Raw genomic sequence first — 24011 nt, 5'->3', positions numbered from 1 at the left:
TAGTCTGCTATTCCACACTGCTCCAGTGGCGACCTGCACATCCACCTCTGCTATTCCACACTGCTCCAGTGGCGACCTGCACATCCAGCTCTGCTATTCCACACTGCTCCAGTAGTGACCTGCACATCCAGCTCTGCTATTCCACACTGCTCCAGTGGCGACCTGCACATCCACCTCTGCTATTCCACACAGCTCCAGTAGTGACCTGCACATCCAGCTCTGCTATTCCACACTGCTCCAGTGGTGACCTGCACATCTAGCTCTGCTATTCCACACTGCTCCAGTAGTGACCTGCACATCCAGCTCTGCTATTCCACACAGCTCCAGTGGCGAACGGCACATCCACCTCTGCTATTCCACACTGCTCATGTGGCGACCTGCACATCCACCTCTGCTATTCCACACTGCTCCAGTAGTGACCTGCATATCCAGCTCTACTATTCCACACTGCTCCAGTGGCGACCTGCACATCCAGCTCTGCTATTCCACACTGCTCCAGTAGTGACCTGCACATCCAGCTCTGCTATTTCACACAGCTCCAGTAGTGACCTGCACATCCAGCTCTGCTATTCCACACTGCTCCAGTAGTGACCTGCACATCCAGCTCTGCTATTCCACACAGCTCCAGTGGCGAACGGCACATCCACCTCTGCTATTCCACACTGCTCATGTGGCGACCTGCACATCCACCTCTGCTATTCCACACTGCTCCAGTAGTGACCTGCATATCCAGCTCTACTATTCCACACTGCTCCAGTGGCGACCTGCACATCCAGCTCTGCTATTCCACACTGCTCCAGTAGTGACCTGCACATCCAGCTCTGCTATTTCACACAGCTCCAGTAGTGACCTGCACATCCAGCTCTGTTATTCCACACAGCTCCAGTAGTGACCTGCATATCCAGCTCTGCTATTCCACACTGCTCCAGTAGTGACCTGCACATCCAGCTCTGCTATTCCACACTGCTACAGTAGTGACCTGCACATCTAGCTCTGCTATTCCACACTGCTCCAGTAGTGACCTGCACATCCACCTCTGCTATTCCACACTGCTCCAGTAGTGACCTGCACATCTAGCTCTGCTATTCCACACTGCTCCAGTAGTGACCTGCACATCCACCTCTGCTATTCCACACAGCTCCAGTAGTGACCTGCATATCCACCTCTGCTATTCCACACAGCTCCAGTAGTGACCTGCACATCCAGCTCTGCTATTCCACATTGCTCCAGTAGTGACCTGCACATCCAGCTCTGCTATTCCACACTGCTCCAGTACTGACCTGCACATCCAGCTCTGCTATTCCACACTGCTCCAGTAGTGACCTGCATATCCACCTCTGCTATTCCACACTGCTCCAGTAGTGACCTGCACATCCAGCTCTACTATTCCACACTGCTCCAGTAGTGACCTGCACATCTAGCTCTGCTATTCCACACAGCTCCAGTAGTGACCTGCACATCCAGCTCTGCTATTCCACATTGCTCCAGTAGTGACCTGCACATCCAGCTCTGCTATTCCACACTGCTCCAGTACTGACCTGCACATCCAGCTCTGCTATTCCACACTGCTCCAGTAGTGACCTGCATATCCACCTCTGCTATTCCACACTGCTCCAGTAGTGACCTGCACATCCAGCTCTACTATTCCACACTGCTCCAGTAGTGACCTGCACATCCACCTCTGCTATTCGACACTGCTCCAGTAGTGACCTGCACATCTAGCTCTGCTATTCCACACAGCTCCAGTAGTGACCTGCATATCCACCTCTGCTATTCCACACAGCTCCAGTAGTGACCTGCATATCCACCTCTGCTATTCCACACAGCTCCAGTAGTGACCTGCATATCCACCTCTGCTATTCCACACTGCTCCAGTAGTGACCTGCACATCCAGCTCTGCTATTCCACACAGCTCCAGTGGAAACCTGCACATCCACCTCTGCTATTCCACACTGTTCCAGTGCTGACCTGCACATCCACCTCTGCTATTCCACACAGCTCCAGCGGCGAACGGCACATCCACCTCTGCTATTCCACACTGCTCATGTGGCGACCTGCACATCCACCTCTGCTATTCCACACTGCTCCAGTAGTGACCTGCATATCCAGCTCTACTATTCCACACTGCTCCAGTGGCGACCTGCACATCCAGCTCTGCTATTCCACACTGCTCCAGTAGTGACCTGCACATCCAGCTCTGCTATTTCACACAGCTCCAGTAGTGACCTGCACATCCAGCTCTGCTATTCCACACTGCTCCAGTGGTGACCTGCACATCCAGCTCTGTTATTCCACACAGCTCCAGTAGTGACCTGCATATCCAGCTCTGCTATTCCACACTGCTCCAGTGGTGACCTGCACATCCAGCTCTGTTATTCCACACAGCTCCAGTAGTGACCTGCACATCCACCTCTGCTATTCCACACAGCTCCAGTAGTGACCTGCATATCCAGCTCTGTTATTCCACACTGCTCCAGTAGTGACCTGCACATCCAGCTCTGCTATTCCACACAGCTCCAGTAGTGACCTGCACATCCAGCTCTGCTATTCCACACTGCTCCAGTAGTGACCTGCATATCCAGCTCTGCTATTCCACACTGCTCCAATGGCGACCTGCACATCCACCTCTGCTATTCCACACTGTTCCAGTGGCGACCTGCGCATCCACCTCTGCTATTCCACACTGCTCCAGTGGCGACCTGCACATCCAGCTCTGCTATTCCACACTGCTCCAGTAGTGACCTGCACATCCACCTCTGCTATTCCACACTGCTCCAGTAGTGACCTGCACATCTAGCTCTGCTATTCCACACAGCTCCAGTAGTGACCTGCACATCCAGCTCTGCTATTCCACACAGCTCCAGTGGCGACCTGCACATCCACCTCTGCTATTCCACACAGCTCCAGTAGTGACCTGCACATCCAGCTCTGCTATTCCACACTGCTCCAGTAGTGACCTGCACATCCACCTCTGCTATTCCACACAGCTCCAGTAGTGACCTGCACATCCAGCTCTGCTATTCCACACTGCCCCAGTAGTGACCTGCACATCCACCTCTGCTATTCCACACTGCTCCAGTAGTGACCTGCACATCCACCTATGCTATTCCACACAGCTCCAGTAGTGACCTGCACATCCAGCTCTGCTATTCCACACTGCTCCAGTAGTGACCTGCATATCCAGCTCTGCTATTCCACACTGCTCCAGTGGCGACCTGCATATCCAGCTCTGCTATTCCACACAGCTCCTGTGGCGACTTGCACATCCACCTCTGCTATTCCACACAGCTCCAACGGCGACCTGCACATCCACCTCTGCTATTCCACACTGCTCCAGTGGTGACCTGCACTTCCAGCTCTGCTATTCCACACTGCTCCAATGGCGACCTGCACATCCACCTCTGCTATTCCACACTGTTCCAGTGGCGACCTGCGCATCCACCTCTGCTATTCCACACTGCTCCAGTGGCGACCTGCACATCCAGCTCTGCTATTCCACACTGCTCCAGTAGTGACCTGCACATCCACCTCTGCTATTCCACACTGCTCCAGTAGTGACCTGCACATCTAGCTCTGCTATTCCACACAGCTCCAGTAGTGACCTGCACATCCAGCTCTGCTATTCCACACTGCTCCAGTGGTGACCTGCACATCTAGCTCTGCTATTCCACACAGCTCCAGTAGTGACCTGCACATCCAGCTCTGCTATTCCACACTGCTCCAGTGGCGACCTGCACATCCAGCTCTACTATTCCACACAGCTCCAGTAGTGACCTGCACATCCACCTCTGCTATTCCACACAGCTCCAGTAGTGACCTGCACATCCAGCTCTCCTATTCCACACAGCTCCAGTGGTGACCTGCACATCCAGCTCTGCTATTCCACACTGCTCCAGTGGTGACCTGCACATCCAGCTCTGCTATTCCACACAGCTCCAGTAGTGACCTGCACATCCAGCTCTGCTATTCCACACTTCTCCAGTGGTGACCTGCACATCCAGCTCTGCTATTCCACACTGCTCCAGTACTGACCTGCACATCCAGCTCTGCTATTCCACACTGCTCCAGTAGTGACCTGCATATCCACCTCTGCTATTCCACACTGCTCCAGTAGTGACCTGCACATCCAGCTCTACTATTCCACACTGCTCCAGTAGTGACCTGCACATCCACCTCTGCTATTCGACACTGCTCCAGTAGTGACCTGCACATCTAGCTCTGCTATTCCACACAGCTCCAGTAGTGACCTGCATATCCACCTCTGCTATTCCACACAGCTCCAGTAGTGACCTGCATATCCACCTCTGCTATTCCACACTGCTCCAGTAGTGACCTGCACATCCAGCTCTGCTATTCCACACAGCTCCAGTGGAAACCTGCACATCCACCTCTGCTATTCCACACTGTTCCAGTGCTGACCTGCACATCCACCTCTGCTATTCCACACAGCTCCAGCGGCGAACGGCACATCCACCTCTGCTATTCCACACTGCTCATGTGGCGACCTGCACATCCACCTCTGCTATTCCACACTGCTCCAGTAGTGACCTGCATATCCAGCTCTACTATTCCACACTGCTCCAGTGGCGACCTGCACATCCAGCTCTGCTATTCCACACTGCTCCAGTAGTGACCTGCACATCCAGCTCTGCTATTTCACACAGCTCCAGTAGTGACCTGCACATCCAGCTCTGCTATTCCACACTGCTCCAGTGGTGACCTGCACATCCAGCTCTGTTATTCCACACAGCTCCAGTAGTGACCTGCATATCCAGCTCTGCTATTCCACACTGCTCCAGTGGTGACCTGCACATCCAGCTCTGTTATTCCACACAGCTCCAGTAGTGACCTGCACATCCACCTCTGCTATTCCACACAGCTCCAGTAGTGACCTGCATATCCACCTCTGCTATTCCACACTGCTCCAGTAGTGACCTGCACATCCAGCTCTGCTATTCCACACTGCTCCAGTGGCGACCTGCACATCCAGCTCTGTTATTCCACACAGCTCCAGTAGTGACCTGCATATCCAGCTCTGCTATTCCACACTGCTCCAGTAGTGACCTGCACATCCACCTCTGCTATTCCACACAGCTCCAGTAGTGACCTGCACATCCACCTCTGCTATTTCACACAGCTCCAGTAGTGACCTGCACATCCAGCTCTGCTATTCCACACTGCTCCAGTGGTGACCTGCACATCCAGCTCTGTTATTCCACACAGCTCCAGTAGTGACCTGCACATCCACCTCTGCTATTCCACACTGCTCCCGTAGTGACCTGCATATCCACCTCTGCTATTCCACACTGCTCCAGTAGTGACCTGCACATCCAACTCTGCTATTCCACACTGCTCCAGTGGTGACCTGCATATCCAGCTCTGCTATTCCACACTGCTCCAGTAGTGACCTGCACATCCACCTCTGCTATTCCACACAGCTCCAGTAGTGACCTGCATATCCAGCTCTGTTATTCCACACTGCTCCAGTAGTGACCTGCACATCCAGCTCTGCTATTCCACACAGCTCCAGTAGTGACCTGCACATCCAGCTCTGCTATTCCACACTGCTCCAGTAGTGACCTGCATATCCAGCTCTGCTATTCCACACTGCTCCAATGGCGACCTGCACATCCACCTCTGCTATTCCACACTGTTCCAGTGGCGACCTGCGCATCCACCTCTGCTATTCCACACTGCTCCAGTGGCGACCTGCACATCCAGCTCTGCTATTCCACACTGCTCCAGTAGTGACCTGCACATCCACCTCTGCTATTCCACACTGCTCCAGTAGTGACCTGCACATCTAGCTCTGCTATTCCACACAGCTCCAGTAGTGACCTGCACATCCAGCTCTGCTATTCCACACAGCTCCAGTGGCGACCTGCACATCCACCTCTGCTATTCCACACAGCTCCAGTAGTGACCTGCACATCCAGCTCTGCTATTCCACACTGCTCCAGTAGTGACCTGCACATCCAGCTCTGCTATTCCACACTGCTCCAGTAGTGACCTGCACATCCACCTCTGCTATTCCACACTGCTCCAGTAGTGACCTGCACATCCACCTATGCTATTCCACACAGCTCCAGTAGTGACCTGCACATCCAGCTCTGCTATTCCACACTGCTCCAGTAGTGACCTGCATATCCAGCTCTGCTATTCCACACTGCTCCAGTGGCGACCTGCATATCCAGCTGTGCTATTCCACACAGCTCCTGTGGCGACTTGCACATCCACCTCTGCTATTCCACACAGCTCCAACGGCGACCTGCACATCCACCTCTGCTATTCCACACTGCTCCAGTGGTGACCTGCACTTCCAGCTCTGCTATTCCACACTGCTCCAATGGCGACCTGCACATCCACCTCTGCTATTCCACACTGTTCCAGTGGCGACCTGCGCATCCACCTCTGCTATTCCACACTGCTCCAGTGGCGACCTGCACATCCAGCTCTGCTATTCCACACTGCTCCAGTAGTGACCTGCACATCCACCTCTGCTATTCCACACTGCTCCAGTAGTGACCTGCACATCTAGCTCTGCTATTCCACACAGCTCCAGTAGTGACCTGCACATCCAGCTCTGCTATTCCACACTGCTCCAGTGGTGACCTGCACATCTAGCTCTGCTATTCCACACAGCTCCAGTAGTGACCTGCACATCCAGCTCTGCTATTCCACACTGCTCCAGTGGCGACCTGCACATCCAGCTCTACTATTCCACACAGCTCCAGTAGTGACCTGCACATCCACCTCTGCTATTCCACACAGCTCCAGTAGTGACCTGCACATCCAGCTCTGCTATTCCACACTGCTCCAGTGGTGACCTGCACATCTAGCTCTGCTATTCCACACAGCTCCAGTAGTGACCTGCACATCCAGCTCTGCTATTCCACACTGCTCCAGTGGCGACCTGCACATCCAGCTCTACTATTCCACACAGCTCCAGTAGTGACCTGCACATCCACCTCTGCTATTCCACACAGCTCCAGTAGTGACCTGCACATCCAGCTCTCCTATTCCACACAGCTCCAGTGGTGACCTGCACATCCAGCTCTGCTATTCCACACTGCTCCAGTGGTGACCTGCACATCCAGCTCTGCTATTCCACACAGCTCCAGTAGTGACCTGCACATCCAGCTCTGCTATTCCACACTTCTCCAGTGGTGACCTGCACATCCAGCTCTGCTATTCCACACAGCTCCAGTAGTGACCTGCACATCCAGCTCTGCTATTCCACACTGCTCCAGTGGTGACCTGCACATCCAGCTCTGTAATTCCACACTGCTCCAGTGGCGACCTGCACATCCACCTCTGCTATTCCACACAGCTCCAGTAGTGACCTGCACATCCAGCTCTGCTATTCCACACTGCTCCAGTGGTGACCTGCACATCCACCTCTGCTATTCCACACAGCTCCAGTAGTGACCTGCACATCCAGCTCTGCTATTCCACACAGCTCCAGTGGCGACCTGCACATCCACCTCTGCTATTCCACACAGCTCCAGTAGTGACCTGCACATCCAGCTCTGCTATTCCACACTGCTCCAGTAGTGACCTGCACATCCACCTCTGCTATTCCACACAGCTCCAGTAGTGACCTGCACATCCACCTCTGCTATTCCACACTGCTCCAGTAGTGACCTGCACATCCACCTATGCTATTCCACACAGCTCCAGTAGTGACCTGCACATCCAGCTCTGCTATTCCACACTGCTCCAGTAGTGACCTGCATATCCAGCTCTGCTATTCCACACTGCTCCAGTGGCGACCTGCATATCCAGCTCTGCTATTCCACACAGCTCCTGTGGCGACTTGCACATCCACCTCTGCTATTCCACACAGCTCCAACGGCGACCTGCACATCCACCTCTGCTATTCCACACTGCTCCAGTGGTGACCTGCACTTCCAGCTCTGCTATTCCACACTGCTCCAATGGCGACCTGCACATCCACCTCTGCTATTCCACACTGTTCCAGTGGCGACCTGCGCATCCACCTCTGCTATTCCACACTGCTCCAGTGGCGACCTGCACATCCAGCTCTGCTATTCCACACTGCTCCAGTAGTGACCTGCACATCCACCTCTGCTATTCCACACTGCTCCAGTAGTGACCTGCACATCTAGCTCTGCTATTCCACACAGCTCCAGAAGTGACCTGCACATCCAGCTCTGCTATTCCACACTGCTCCAGTGGTGACCTGCACATCTAGCTCTGCTATTCCACACAGCTCCAGTAGTGACCTGCACATCCAGCTCTGCTATTCCACACTGCTCCAGTGGCGACCTGCACATCCAGCTCTACTATTCCACACAGCTCCAGTAGTGACCTGCACATCCACCTCTGCTATTCCACACAGCTCCAGTAGTGACCTGCACATCCAGCTCTCCTATTCCACACAGCTCCAGTGGTGACCTGCACATCCAGCTCTGCTATTCCACACTGCTCCAGTGGTGACCTGCACATCCAGCTCTGCTATTCCACACAGCTCCAGTAGTGACCTGCACATCCAGCTCTGCTATTCCACACTTCTCCAGTGGTGACCTGCACATCCAGCTCTGCTATTCCACACAGCTCCAGTAGTGACCTGCACATCCAGCTCTGCTATTCCACACTGCTCCAGTGGTGACCTGCACATCCACCTCTGCTATTCCACACAGCTCCAGTAGTGACCTGCACATCCAGCTCTGCTATTCCACACTGCTCCAGTGGTGACCTGCACATCCACCTTTGCTATTCCACACAGCTCCAGTAGTGACCTGCACATCCAGCTCTGCTATTCCACACTGTTCCAGTGGTGACCTGCACATCTAGCTCTGCTATTCCACAGTGCTCCAGTGGCGACCTGCACATCCAGCTCTGCTATTCCACACTGCTCCAGTGGTGACCTGCACATCCAGCTCTGCTATTCCACACTGCTCCAGTGGCGACCTGCGCATCCACCTCTGCTATTCCACACTGCTCCAGTGGTGACCTGCACATCTAGTCTGCTATTCCACACTGCTCCAGTGGCGACCTGCACATCCACCTCTGCTATTCCACACTGCTCCAGTGGCGACCTGCACATCCAGCTCTGCTATTCCACACTGCTCCAGTAGTGACCTGCACATCCAGCTCTGCTATTCCACACTGCTCCAGTGGCGACCTGCACATCCACCTCTGCTATTCCACACAGCTCCAGTAGTGACCTGCACATCCAGCTCTGCTATTCCACACTGCTCCAGTGGTGACCTGCACATCTAGCTCTGCTATTCCACACTGCTCCAGTAGTGACCTGCACATCCAGCTCTGCTATTCCACACAGCTCCAGTGGCGAACGGCACATCCACCTCTGCTATTCCACACTGCTCCAGTAGTGACCTGCACATCTAGCTCTGCTATTCCACACTGCTCCAGTAGTGACCTGCACATCCAGCTCTGCTATTCCACACAGCTCCAGTGGCGAACGGCACATCCACCTCTGCTATTCCACACTGCTCATGTGGCGACCTGCACATCCACCTCTGCTATTCCACACTGCTCCAGTAGTGACCTGCATATCCAGCTCTACTATTCCACACTGCTCCAGTGGCGACCTGCACATCCAGCTCTGCTATTCCACACTGCTCCAGTAGTGACCTGCACATCCAGCTCTGCTATTTCACACAGCTCCAGTAGTGACCTGCACATCCAGCTCTGCTATTCCACACTGCTCCAGTGGTGACCTGCACATCCAGCTCTGTTATTCCACACAGCTCCAGTAGTGACCTGCATATCCAGCTCTGCTATTCCACACTGCTCCAGTAGTGACCTGCACATCCAGCTCTGCTATTCCACACTGCTCCAGTAGTGACCTGCACATCTAGCTCTGCTATTCCACACTGCTCCAGTAGTGACCTGCACATCCACCTCTGCTATTCCACACTGCTCCAGTAGTGACCTGCACATCTAGCTCTGCTATTCCACACTGCTCCAGTAGTGACCTGCACATCTAGCTCTGCTATTCCACACTGCTCCAGTAGTGACCTGCACATCCACCTCTGCTATTCCACACAGCTCCAGTAGTGACCTGCATATCCACCTCTGCTATTCCACACAGCTCCAGTAGTGACCTGCACATCCAGCTCTGCTATTCCACATTGCTCAAGTAGTGACCTGCACATCCAGCTCTGCTATTCCACACTGCTCCAGTACTGACCTGCACATCCAGCTCTGCTATTCCACACTGCTCCAGTAGTGACCTGCATATCCACCTCTGCTATTCCACACTGCTCCAGTAGTGACCTGCACATCCAGCTCTACTATTCCACACTGCTCCAGTAGTGACCTGCACATCTAGCTCTGCTATTCCACACAGCTCCAGTAGTGACCTGCACATCCAGCTCTGCTATTCCACATTGCTCCAGTAGTGACCTGCACATCCAGCTCTGCTATTCCACACTGCTCCAGTACTGACCTGCACATCCAGCTCTGCTATTCCACACTGCTCCAGTAGTGACCTGCATATCCACCTCTGCTATTCCACACTGCTCCAGTAGTGACCTGCACATCCAGCTCTACTATTCCACACTGCTCCAGTAGTGACCTGCACATCCACCTCTGCTATTCGACACTGCTCCAGTAGTGACCTGCACATCTAGCTCTGCTATTCCACACAGCTCCAGTAGTGACCTGCATATCCACCTCTGCTATTCCACACAGCTCCAGTAGTGACCTGCATATCCACCTCTGCTATTCCACACAGCTCCAGTAGTGACCTGCATATCCACCTCTGCTATTCCACACTGCTCCAGTAGTGACCTGCACATCCAGCTCTGCTATTCCACACAGCTCCAGTGGAAACCTGCACATCCACCTCTGCTATTCCACACTGTTCCAGTGCTGACCTGCACATCCACCTCTGCTATTCCACACAGCTCCAGCGGCGAACGGCACATCCACCTCTGCTATTCCACACTGCTCATGTGGCGACCTGCACATCCACCTCTGCTATTCCACACTGCTCCAGTAGTGACCTGCATATCCAGCTCTACTATTCCACACTGCTCCAGTGGCGACCTGCACATCCAGCTCTGCTATTCCACACTGCTCCAGTAGTGACCTGCACATCCAGCTCTGCTATTTCACACAGCTCCAGTAGTGACCTGCACATCCAGCTCTGCTATTCCACACTGCTCCAGTGGTGACCTGCACATCCAGCTCTGTTATTCCACACAGCTCCAGTAGTGACCTGCATATCCAGCTCTGCTATTCCACACTGCTCCAGTGGTGACCTGCACATCCAGCTCTGTTATTCCACACAGCTCCAGTAGTGACCTGCACATCCACCTCTGCTATTCCACACAGCTCCAGTAGTGACCTGCATATCCACCTCTGCTATTCCACACTGCTCCAGTAGTGACCTGCACATCCAGCTCTGCTATTCCACACTGCTCCAGTGGCGACCTGCACATCCAGCTCTGTTATTCCACACAGCTCCAGTAGTGACCTGCACATCCACCTCTGCTATTCCACACTGCTCCCGTAGTGACCTGCATATCCACCTCTGCTATTCCACACTGCTCCAGTACTGACCTGCACATCCAACTCTGCTATTCCACACTGCTCCAGTGGTGACCTGCATATCCAGCTCTGCTATTCCACACTGCTCCAGTAGTGACCTGCACATCCAGCTCTGCTATTCCACACAGCTCCAGTAGTGACCTGCACATCCAGCTCTGCTATTCCACACTGCTCCAGTGGCGACCTGCACATCCAGCTCTGTTATTCCACACAGCTCCAGTAGTGACCTGCACATCCACCTCTGCTATTCCACACTGCTCCCGTAGTGACCTGCATATCCACCTCTGCTATTCCACACTGCTCCAGTACTGACCTGCACATCCAACTCTGCTATTCCACACTGCTCCAGTGGTGACCTGCATATCCAGCTCTGCTATTCCACACTGCTCCAGTAGTGACCTGCACATCCAGCTCTGCTATTCCACACAGCTCCAGTAGTGACCTGCACATCCACCTCTGCTATTCCACACTGCTCCCGTAGTGACCTGCACATCCAGCTCTGCTATTCCACACTGCTCCAGTACTGACCTGCACATCCAACTCTGCTATTCCACACTGCTCCAGTGGTGACCTGCATATCCAGCTCTGCTATTCCACACTGCTCCAGTAGTGACCTGCACATCCACCTCTGCTATTCCACACAGCTCCAGTAGTGACCTGCATATCCAGCTCTGTTATTCCACACTGCTCCAGTAGTGACCTGCACATCCAGCTCTGCTATTCCACACAGCTCCAGTAGTGACCTGCACATCCAGCTCTGCTATTCCACACTGCTCCAGTAGTGACCTGCATATCCAGCTCTGCTATTCCACACTGCTCCAATGGCGACCTGCACATCCACCTCTGCTATTCCACACTGTTCCAGTGGCGACCTGCGCATCCACCTCTGCTATTCCACACTGCTCCAGTGGCGACCTGCACATCCAGCTCTGCTATTCCACACTGCTCCAGTAGTGACCTGCACATCCACCTCTGCTATTCCACACTGCTCCAGTAGTGACCTGCACATCTAGCTCTGCTATTCCACACAGCTCCAGTAGTGACCTGCACATCCAGCTCTGCTATTCCACACAGCTCCAGTGGCGACCTGCACATCCACCTCTGCTATTCCACACAGCTCCAGTAGTGACCTGCACATCCAGCTCTGCTATTCCACACTGCTCCAGTAGTGACCTGCACATCCACCTCTGCTATTCGACACAGCTCCAGTAGTGACCTGCATATCCAGCTCTGTTATTCCACACAGCTCCAGTAGTGACCTGCACATCCACCTCTGCTATTCCACACAGCTCCAGTAGTGACCTGCACATCCACCTCTGCTATTCCACACAGCTCCAGTAGTGACCTGCACATCCAGCTCTGCTATTCCACACTGCTCCAGTAGTGACCTGCACATCCACCTCTGCTATTCGACACAGCTCCAGTAGTGACCTGCATATCCAGCTCTGTTATTCCACACAGCTCCAGTAGTGACCTGCATATCCACCTCTGCTATTCCACACTGCTCCAGTAGTGACCTGCACATCCAGCTCTGCTATTCCATGCTGCTCCAGTGGCGACCTGCACATCCAGCTCTGTTATTCCACACAGCTCCAGTAGTGACCTGCACATCCACCTCTGCTATTCCACACTGCTCCCGTAGTGACCTGCATATCCACCTCTGCTATTCCACACTGCTCCAGTAGTGACCTGCACATCCAACTCTGCTATTCCACACTGCTCCAGTGGTGACCTGCATATCCAGCTCTGCTATTCCACACTGCTCCAGTAGTGACCTGCACATCCACCTCTGCTATTCCACACAGCTCCAGTAGTGACCTGCATATCCAGCTCTGTTATTCCACACTGCTCCAGTAGTGACCTGCACATCCAGCTCTGCTATTCCACACAGCTCCAGTAGTGACCTGCACATCCAGCTCTGCTATTCCACACTGCTCCAGTAGTGACCTGCATATCCAGCTCTGCTATTCCACACTGCTCCAATGGCGACCTGCACATCCACCTCTGCTATTCCACACTGTTCCAGTGGCGACCTGCGCATCCACCTCTGCTATTCCACACTGCTCCAGTGGCGACCTGCACATCCAGCTCTGCTATTCCACACTGCTCCAGTAGTGACCTGCACATCCACCTCTGCTATTCCACACTGCTCCAGTAGTGACCTGCACATCTAGCTCTGCTATTCCACACAGCTCCAGTAGTGACCTGCACATCCAGCTCTGCTATTCCACACAGCTCCAGTGGCGACCTGCACATCCACCTCTGCTATTCCACACAGCTCCAGTAGTGACCTGCACATCCAGCTCTGCTATTCCACACTGCTCCAGTAGTGACCTGCACATCCACCTCTGCTATTCGACACAGCTCCAGTAGTGACCTGCACATCCAGCTCTGCTATTCCACACTGCTCCAGTAGTGACCTGCACATCCACCTCTGCTATTCCACACTGCTCCAGTAGTGACCTGCACATCCAGCTCTGCTATTCCACACTGCTCCAGTAGTGACCTGCATATCCAGCTCTGCTATTCCACACTGCTCCAGTGGCGACCTGCATATCCAGCTCTGCTATTCCACACAGCTCCTGTGGCGACTTGCACATCCACCTCTGCTATTCCACACAGCTCCAACGGCGACCTGCACATCCACCACTGCTATTCTACACTGCTCCAGTGGTGACCTGCACTTCCAGCTCTGCTATTCCACACTGCTCCAATGGCAACCTGCACATCCACCTCTGCTATTCCACACTGTTCCAGTGGCGACCTGCGCATCCACCTCTGCTATTCCACACTGCTCCAGTGGCGACCTGCACATCCAGCTCTGCTATTCCACACTGCTCCAGTAGTGACCTGCACATCCACCTCTGCTATTCCACACTGCTCCAGTAGTGACCTGCACATCTAGCTCTGCTATTCCACACAGCTCCAGTAGTGACCTGCACATCCAGCTCTGCTATTCCACACTGCTCCAGTGGTGACCTGCACATCTAGCTCTGCTATTCCACACAGCTCCAGTAGTGACCTGCACATCCAGCTCTGCTATTCCACACTGCTCCAGTGGCGACCTGCACATCCAGCTCTACTATTCCACACAGCTCCAGTAGTGACCTGCACATCCACCTCTGCTATTCCACACAGCTCCATTAGTGACCTGCACATCCAGCTCTCCTATTCCACACAGCTCCAGTGGTGACCTGCACATCCAGCTCTGCTATTCCACACTGCTCCAGTGGTGACCTGCACATCCAGCTCTGCTATTCCACACAGCTCCACTACTGACCTGCACATCCAGCTCTGCTATTCCACACTTCTCCAGTGGTGACCTGCACATCCAGCTCTGCTATTCCACACTGCTCCACTACTGACCTGCATATCCACCTCTGCTATTCCACACTGCTCCAGTAGTGACCTGCACATCCAGCTCTACTATTCCACACTGCTCCAGTAGTGACCTGCACATCCACCTCTGCTATTCGACACCGCTCCAGTAGTGACCTGCACATCTAGCTCTGCTATTCCACACAGCTCCAGTAGTGACCTGCATATCCACCTCTGCTATTCCACACAGCTCCAGTAGTGACCTGCATATCCACCTCTGCTATTCCACACAGCTCCAGTAGTGACCTGCATATCCACCTCTGCTATTCCACACTGCTCCAGTAGTGACCTGCACATCCAGCTCTGCTATTCCACACAGCTCCAGTGGAAACCTGCACATCCACCTCTGCTATTCCACACTGTTCCAGTGCTGACCTGCACATCCACCTCTGCTATTCCACACAGCTCCAGCGGCGAACGGCACATCCACCTCTGCTATTCCACACTGCTCATGTGGCGACCTGCACATCCACCTCTGCTATTCCACACTGCTCCAGTAGTGACCTGCATATCCAGCTCTACTATTCCACACTGCTCCAGTGGCGACCTGCACATCCAGCTCTGCTATTCCACACTGCTCCAGTAGTGACCTGCACATCCAGCTCTGCTATTTCACACAGCTCCAGTAGTGACCTGCACATCCAGCTCTGCTATTCCACACTGCTCCAGTGGTGACCTGCACATCCAGCTCTGTTATTCCACACAGCTCCAGTAGTGACCTGCATATCCAGCTCTGCTATTCCACACTGCTCCAGTGGTGACCTGCACATCCAGCTCTGTTATTCCACACAGCTCCAGTAGTGACCTGCACATCCACCTCTGCTATTCCACACAGCTCCAGTAGTGACCTGCATATCCACCTCTGCTATTCCACACTGCTCCAGTAGTGACCTGCACATCCAGCTCTGCTATTCCACACTGCTCCAGTGGCGACCTGCATATCCAGCTCTGCTATTCCACACTGCTCCAGTAGTGACCTGCACATCCACCTCTGCTATTCCACACAGCTCCAGTAGTGACCTGCACATCCACCTCTGCTATTTCACACAGCTCCAGTAGTGACCTGCACATCCAGCTCTGCTATTCCACACTGCTCCAGTGGTGACCTGCACATCCAGCTCTGTTATTCCACACAGCTCCAGTAGTGACCTGCACATCCACCTCTGCTATTCCACACTGCTCCCGTAGTGACCTGCATATCCACCTCTGCTATTCCACACTGCTCCAGTAGTGACCTGCACATCCAACTCTGCTATTCCACACTGCTCCAGTGGTGACCTGCATATCCAGCTCTGCTATTCCACACTGCTCCAGTAGTGACCTGCACATCCACCTCTGCTATTCCACACAGCTCCAGTAGTGACCTGCATATCCAGCTCTGTTATTCCACACTGCTCCAGTAGTGACCTGCACATCCAGCTCTGCTATTCCACACAGCTCCAGTAGTGACCTGCACATCCAGCTCTGCTATTCCACACTGCTCCAGTAGTGACCTGCATATCCAGCTCTGCTATTCCACACTGCTCCAATGGCGACCTGCACATCCACCTCTGCTATTCCACACTGTTCCAGTGGCGACCTGCGCATCCACCTCTGCTATTCCACACTGCTCCAGTGGCGACCTGCACATCCAGCTCTGCTATTCCACACTGCTCCAGTAGTGACCTGCACATCCACCTCTGCTATTCCACACTGCTCCAGTAGTGACCTGCACATCTAGCTCTGCTATTCCACACAGCTCCAGTAGTGACCTGCACATCCAGCTCTGCTATTCCACACAGCTCCAGTGGCGACCTGCACATCCACCTCTGCTATTCCACACAGCTCCAGTAGTGACCTGCACATCCAGCTCTGCTATTCCACACTGCTCCAGTAGTGACCTGCACATCCACCTCTGCTATTCCACACTGCTCCAGTAGTGACCTGCACATCCACCTATGCTATTCCACACAGCTCCAGTAGTGACCTGCACATCCAGCTCTGCTATTCCACACTGCTCCAGTAGTGACCTGCATATCCAGCTCTGCTATTCCACACTGCACCAGTGGCGACCTGCATATCCAGCTCTGCTATTCCACACAGCTCCTGTGGCGACTTGCACATCCACCTCTGCTATTCCACACAGCTCCAACGGCGACCTGCACATCCACCTCTGCTATTCCACACTGCTCCAGTGGTGACCTGCACTTCCAGCTCTGCTATTCCACACTGCTCCAATGGCGACCTGCACATCCACCTCTGCTATTCCACACTGTTCCAGTGGCGACCTGCGCATCCACCTCTGCTATTCCACACTGCTCCAGTGGCGACCTGCACATCCAGCTCTGCTATTCCACACTGCTCCAGTAGTGACCTGCACATCCACCTCTGCTATTCCACACTGCTCCAGTAGTGACCTGCACATCTAGCTCTGCTATTCCACACAGCTCCAGTAGTGACCTGCACATCCAGCTCTGCTATTCCACACTGCTCCAGTGGTGACCTGCACATCTAGCTCTGCTATTCCACACAGCTCCAGTAGTGACCTGCACATCCAGCTCTGCTATTCCACACTGCTCCAGTGGCGACCTGCACATCCAGCTCTACTATTCCACACAGCTCCAGTAGTGACCTGCACATCCACCTCTGCTATTCCACACAGCTCCAGTAGTGACCTGCACATCCAGCTCTCCTATTCCACACAGCTCCAGTGGTGACCTGCACATCCAGCTCTGCTATTCCACACTGCTCCAGTGGTGACCTGCACATCCAGCTCTGCTATTCCACACAGCTCCAGTAGTGACCTGCACATCCAGCTCTGCTATTCCACACTTCTCCAGTGGTGACCTGCACATCCAGCTCTGCTATTCCACACAGCTCCAGTAGTGACCTGCACATCCAGCTCTGCTATTCCACACTGCTCCAGTGGTGACCTGCACATCCAGCTCTGTAATTCCACACTGCTCCAGTGGCGACCTGCACATCCACCTCTGCTATTCCACACAGCTCCAGTAGTGACCTGCACATCCAGCTCTGCTATTCCACACTGCTCCAGTGGTGACCTGCACATCCACCTCTGCTATTCCACACAGCTCCAGTAGTGACCTGCACATCCAGCTCTGCTATTCCACACTGCTCCAGTGGTGACCTGCACATCCACCTCTGCTATTCCACACAGCTCCAGTGGTGACCTGCACATCCACCTCTGCTATTCCACACTGCTCCAGTAGTGACCTGCACATCCAGCTCTCCTGTTCCACACTGCTCCAGTGGTGACCTGCACATCTAGCTCTGCTATTCCACACTGCTCCAGTAGTGACCTGCACATCCAGCTCTCCTGTTCCACACTGCTCCAGTGGTGACCTACACATCCAGCTCTGCTATTCCACACTGTTCCAGTGGTGACCTGCACATCTAGCTCTGCTATTCCACAGTGCTCCAGTGGCGACCTGCACATCCAGCTCTGCTATTCCACACTGCTCCAGTGGTGACCTGCACATCCAGCTCTGCTATTCCACACAGCTCCAGTGGCGACCTGCACATCCACCTCTGCTATTCCACACAGCTCCAGTAGTGACCTGCACATCCAGCTCTGCTATTCCACACTGCTCCAGTAGTGACCTGCACATCCACCTCTGCTATTCCACACAGCTCCAGTAGTGACCTGCACATCCAGCTCTGCTATTCCACACTGCTCCAGTAGTGACCTGCACATCCACCTCTGCTATTCCACACTGCTCCAGTAGTGACCTGCACATCCACCTATGCTATTCCACACAGCTCCAGTAGTGACCTGCACATCCAGCTCTGCTATTCCACACTGCTCCAGTAGTGACCTGCATATCCAGCTCTGCTATTCCACACTGCTCCAGTGGCGACCTGCATATCCAGCTGTGCTATTCCACACAGCTCCAACGGCGACCTGCACATCCACCTCTGCTATTCCACACTGCTCCAGTGGTGACCTGCACTTCCAGCTCTGCTATTCCACACTGCTCCAATGGCGACCTGCACATCCACCTCTGCTATTCCACACTGTTCCAGTGGCGACCTGCGCATCCACCTCTGCTATTCCACACTGCTCCAGTGGCGACCTGCACATCCAGCTCTGCTATTCCACACTGCTCCAGTAGTGACCTGCACATCCACCTCTGCTATTCCACACTGCTCCAGTAGTGACCTGCACATCTAGCTCTGCTATTCCACACAGCTCCAGTAGTGACCTGCACATCCAGCTCTGCTATTCCACACTGCTCCAGTGGTGACCTGCACATCTAGCTCTGCTATTCCACACAGCTCCAGTAGTGACCTGCACATCCAGCTCTGCTATTCCACACTGCTCCAGTGGCGACCTGCACATCCAGCTCTACTATTCCACACAGCTCCAGTAGTGACCTGCACATCCACCTCTGCTATTCCACACAGCTCCAGTAGTGACCTGCACATCCAGCTCTGCTATTCCACACTGCTCCAGTGGTGACCTGCACATCTAGCTCTGCTATTCCACACAGCTCCAGTAGTGACCTGCACATCCAGCTCTGCTATTCCACACTGCTCCAGTGGCGACCTGCACATCCAGCTCTACTATTCCACACAGCTCCAGTAGTGACCTGCACATCCACCTCTGCTATTCCACACAGCTCCAGTAGTGACCTGCACATCCAGCTCTCCTATTCCACACAGCTCCAGTGGTGACCTGCACATCCAGCTCTGCTATTCCACACTGCTCCAGTGGTGACCTGCACATCCAGCTCTGCTATTCCACACAGCTCCAGTAGTGACCTGCACATCCAGCTCTGCTATTCCACACTTCTCCAGTGGTGACCTGCACATCCAGCTCTGCTATTCCACACAGCTCCAGTAGTGACCTGCACATCCAGCTCTGCTATTCCACACTGCTCCAGTGGTGACCTGCACATCCAGCTCTGTAATTCCACACTGCTCCAGTGGCGACCTGCACATCCACCTCTGCTATTCCACACAGCTCCAGTAGTGACCTGCACATCCAGCTCTGCTATTCCACACTGCTCCAGTGGTGACCTGCACATCCACCTCTGCTATTCCACACAGCTCCAGTAGTGACCTGCACATCCAGCTCTGCTATTCCACACAGCTCCAGTGGCGACCTGCACATCCACCTCTGCTATTCCACACAGCTCCAGTAGTGACCTGCACATCCAGCTCTGCTATTCCACACTGCTCCAGTAGTGACCTGCACATCCACCTCTGCTATTCCACACAGCTCCAGTAGTGACCTGCACATCCACCTCTGCTATTCCACACTGCTCCAGTAGTGACCTGCACATCCACCTATGCTATTCCACACAGCTCCAGTAGTGACCTGCACATCCAGCTCTGCTATTCCACACTGCTCCAGTAGTGACCTGCATATCCAGCTCTGCTATTCCACACTGCTCCAGTGGCGACCTGCATATCCAGCTCTGCTATTCCACACAGCTCCTGTGGCGACTTGCACATCCACCTCTGCTATTCCACACAGCTCCAACGGCGACCTGCACATCCACCTCTGCTATTCCACACTGCTCCAGTGGTGACCTGCACTTCCAGCTCTGCTATTCCACACTGCTCCAATGGCGACCTGCACATCCACCTCTGCTATTCCACACTGTTCCAGTGGCGACCTGCGCATCCACCTCTGCTATTCCACACTGCTCCAGTGGCGACCTGCACATCCAGCTCTGCTATTCCACACTGCTCCAGTAGTGACCTGCACATCCACCTCTGCTATTCCACACTGCTCCAGTAGTGACCTGCACATCTAGCTCTGCTATTCCACACAGCTCCAGAAGTGACCTGCACATCCAGCTCTGCTATTCCACACTGCTCCAGTGGTGACCTGCACATCTAGCTCTGCTATTCCACACAGCTCCAGTAGTGACCTGCACATCCAGCTCTGCTATTCCACACTGCTCCAGTGGCGACCTGCACATCCAGCTCTACTATTCCACACAGCTCCAGTAGTGACCTGCACATCCACCTCTGCTATTCCACACAGCTCCAGTAGTGACCTGCACATCCAGCTCTCCTATTCCACACAGCTCCAGTGGTGACCTGCACATCCAGCTCTGCTATTCCACACTGCTCCAGTGGTGACCTGCACATCCAGCTCTGCTATTCCACACAGCTCCAGTAGTGACCTGCACATCCAGCTCTGCTATTCCACACTTCTCCAGTGGTGACCTGCACATCCAGCTCTGCTATTCCACACAGCTCCAGTAGTGACCTGCACATCCAGCTCTGCTATTCCACACTGCTCCAGTGGTGACCTGCACATCCACCTCTGCTATTCCACACAGCTCCAGTAGTGACCTGCACATCCAGCTCTGCTATTCCACACTGCTCCAGTGGTGACCTGCACATCCACCTTTGCTATTCCACACAGCTCCAGTAGTGACCTGCACATCCACCTCTGCTATTCCACACTGCTCCAGTGGTGACCTACACATCCAGCTCTGCTATTCCACACTGTTCCAGTGGTGACCTGCACATCTAGCTCTGCTATTCCACAGTGCTCCAGTGGCGACCTGCACATCCAGCTCTGCTATTCCACACTGCTCCAGTGGTGACCTGCACATCCAGCTCTGCTATTCCACACTGCTCCAGTGGCGACCTGCGCATCCACCTCTGCTATTCCACACTGCTCCAGTGGTGACCTGCACATCTAGTCTGCTATTCCACACTGCTCCAGTGGCGACCTGCACATCCACCTCTGCTATTCCACACTGCTCCAGTGGCGACCTGCACATCCAGCTCTGCTATTCCACACTGCTCCAGTAGTGACCTGCACATCCAGCTCTGCTATTCCACACTGCTCCAGTGGCGACCTGCACATCCACCTCTGCTATTCCACACAGCTCCAGTAGTGACCTGCACATCCAGCTCTGCTATTCCACACTGCTCCAGTGGTGACCTGCACATCTAGCTCTGCTATTCCACACTGCTCCAGTAGTGACCTGCACATCCAGCTCTGCTATTCCACACAGCTCCAGTAGTGACCTGCATATCCACCTCTGCTATTCCACACAGCTCCAGTAGTGACCTGCATATCCACCTCTGCTATTCCACACTGCTCCAGTAGTGACCTGCACATCCAGCTCTGCTATTCCACACAGCTCCAGTGGAAACCTGCACATCCACCTCTGCTATTCCACACTGTTCCAGTGCTGACCTGCACATCCACCTCTGCTATTCCACACAGCTCCAGCGGCGAACGGCACATCCACCTCTGCTATTCCACACTGCTCATGTGGCGACCTGCACATCCACCTCTGCTATTCAACACTGCTCCAGTAGTGACCTGCATATCCAGCTCTACTATTCCACACTGCTCCAGTGGCGACCTGCACATCCAGCTCTGCTATTCCACACTGCTCCAGTAGTGACCTGCACATCCAGCTCTGCTATTTCACACAGCTCCAGTAGTGACCTGCACATCCAGCTCTGCTATTCCACACTGCTCCAGTGGTGACCTGCACATCCAGCTCTGTTATTCCACACAGCTCCAGTAGTGACCTGCATATCCAGCTCTGCTATTCCACACTGCTCCAGTGGTGACCTGCACATCCACCTCTGCTATTCCACACAGCTCCAGTAGTGACCTGCATATCCACCTCTGCTATTCCACACTGCTCCAGTAGTGACCTGCACATCCAGCTCTGCTATTCCACACTGCTCCAGTGGCGACCTGCACATCCAGCTCTGTTATTCCACACAGCTCCAGTAGTGACCTGCATATCCAGCTCTGCTATTCCACACTGCTCCAGTAGTGACCTGCACATCCACCTCTGCTATTCCACACAGCTCCAGTAGTGACCTGCACATCCACCTCTGCTATTTCACACAGCTCCAGTAGTGACCTGCACATCCAGCTCTGCTATTCCACACTGCTCCAGTGGTGACCTGCACATCCAGCTCTGTTATTCCACACAGCTCCAGTAGTGACCTGCACATCCACCTCTGCTATTCCACACTGCTCCCGTAGTGACCTGCATATCCACCACTGCTATTCCACACTGCTCCAGTAGTGACCTGCACATCCAACTCTGCTATTCCACACTGCTCCAGTGGTGACCTGCATATCCAGCTCTGCTATTCCACACTGCTCCAGTAGTGACCTGCACATCCACCTCTGCTATTCCACACAGCTCCAGTAGTGACCTGCATATCCAGCTCTGTTATTCCACACTGCTCCAGTAGTGACCTGCATATCCAGCTCTGCTATTCCACACTGCTCCAGTAGTGACCTGCACATCCACCTCTGCTATTCCACACAGCTCCAGTAGTGACCTGCATATCCACCTCTGCTATTCCACACTGCTCCAGTAGTGACCTGCATATCCACCTCTGCTATTCCACACTGCTCCAGTAGTGACCTGCACATCCAGCTCTGCTATTCCACACTGCTCCAGTACTGACCTGCACATCCAGCTCTGCTATTCCACACTGCTCCAGTAGTGACCTGCACATCCAGCTCTACTATTCCACACAGCTCCAGTAGTGACCTGCACATCCACCTCTGCTATTCCACACTGCTCCAGTGGCGACCTGCACATCCACCTCTGCTATTCCACACTGCTCATGTGGCGACCTGCACATCCACCTCTGCTATTCCACACTGCTCATGTGGCGACCTGCACATCCACCTCTGCTATTCCACACTGCTCCAGTGGTGACCTGCACATCCACCTCTGCTATTCCACACTGCTCCAGTAGTGACCTGCACATCCACCTCTGCTATTCCACACTGCTCATGTGGCAACCTGCACATCCACCTCTGCTATTCCACACTGCTCATGTGGCGACCTGCACATCCACCGCTGCTATTCCACACTGCTCCAGTGGTGACCTGCACATCCACCTCTGCTATTCCACACTGCTCCAGTAGTGACCTGCACATCCACCTCTGCTATTCCACACTGCTCATGTGGCGACCTGCACATCCACCTCTGCTATTCCACACTGCTCCAGTAGTGACCTGCACATCCACCTCTGCTATTCCACACTGCTCCAGTGGTGACCTGCACATCCACCTCTGCTATTCCACACTGCTCCAGTAGTGACCTGCACATCCACCTCTGCTATTCCACACT

The 24011-nt window shown here is 53.9% G+C and overlaps 1 protein-coding gene across 2 annotated transcripts in view; it reads right to left on the bottom strand.

Moving 5' to 3' along the window:
- The window catches only part of LOC138645334 (testis-expressed protein 47-like), a 37981-nt gene that overhangs the window by 13123 nt on the left and 847 nt on the right, over window positions 1–24011 (bottom strand). The gene's annotated exons all lie outside the window — the stretch shown is intronic.

Source organism: Ranitomeya imitator, chromosome 7 (assembly GCF_032444005.1).
Source record: "Ranitomeya imitator isolate aRanImi1 chromosome 7, aRanImi1.pri, whole genome shotgun sequence".
NCBI classification, from domain to species: domain Eukaryota; kingdom Metazoa; phylum Chordata; class Amphibia; order Anura; family Dendrobatidae; genus Ranitomeya; species Ranitomeya imitator.
Note: the sequence above shows the minus strand (reverse complement) of the source record. Positions and strands in the feature narration are given on the sequence as shown.